Source organism: Papaver somniferum, chromosome 1 (assembly GCF_003573695.1).
Source record: "Papaver somniferum cultivar HN1 chromosome 1, ASM357369v1, whole genome shotgun sequence".
Taxonomy (NCBI): domain Eukaryota; kingdom Viridiplantae; phylum Streptophyta; class Magnoliopsida; order Ranunculales; family Papaveraceae; genus Papaver; species Papaver somniferum.
This window is the reverse complement of record NC_039358.1, coordinates 218,347,198-218,347,419: the sequence shown is the minus strand read 5'-3', so window position 1 is coordinate 218,347,419 and position 222 is coordinate 218,347,198.

Here is a 222-nt window from a genome sequence, read left to right as displayed (position 1 = left end):
TGTTGCCATGATTTCTTCCACGTGATTATCCAGCCAAATTCAGTCGAAACAATCACCCATACCAGCTCTTTTATGATATATTACATGTTTCCACAAATTTTCAGCGATTGAATCGCACAAAATCACGTCCAAATGCAATCGAGAAAATCTGCCAGTGAAGAGCAAATATTTTCCCGCCAAAATATTTTTTTGAATTTGTGAAGAAGGTCACCCCTTATCCAG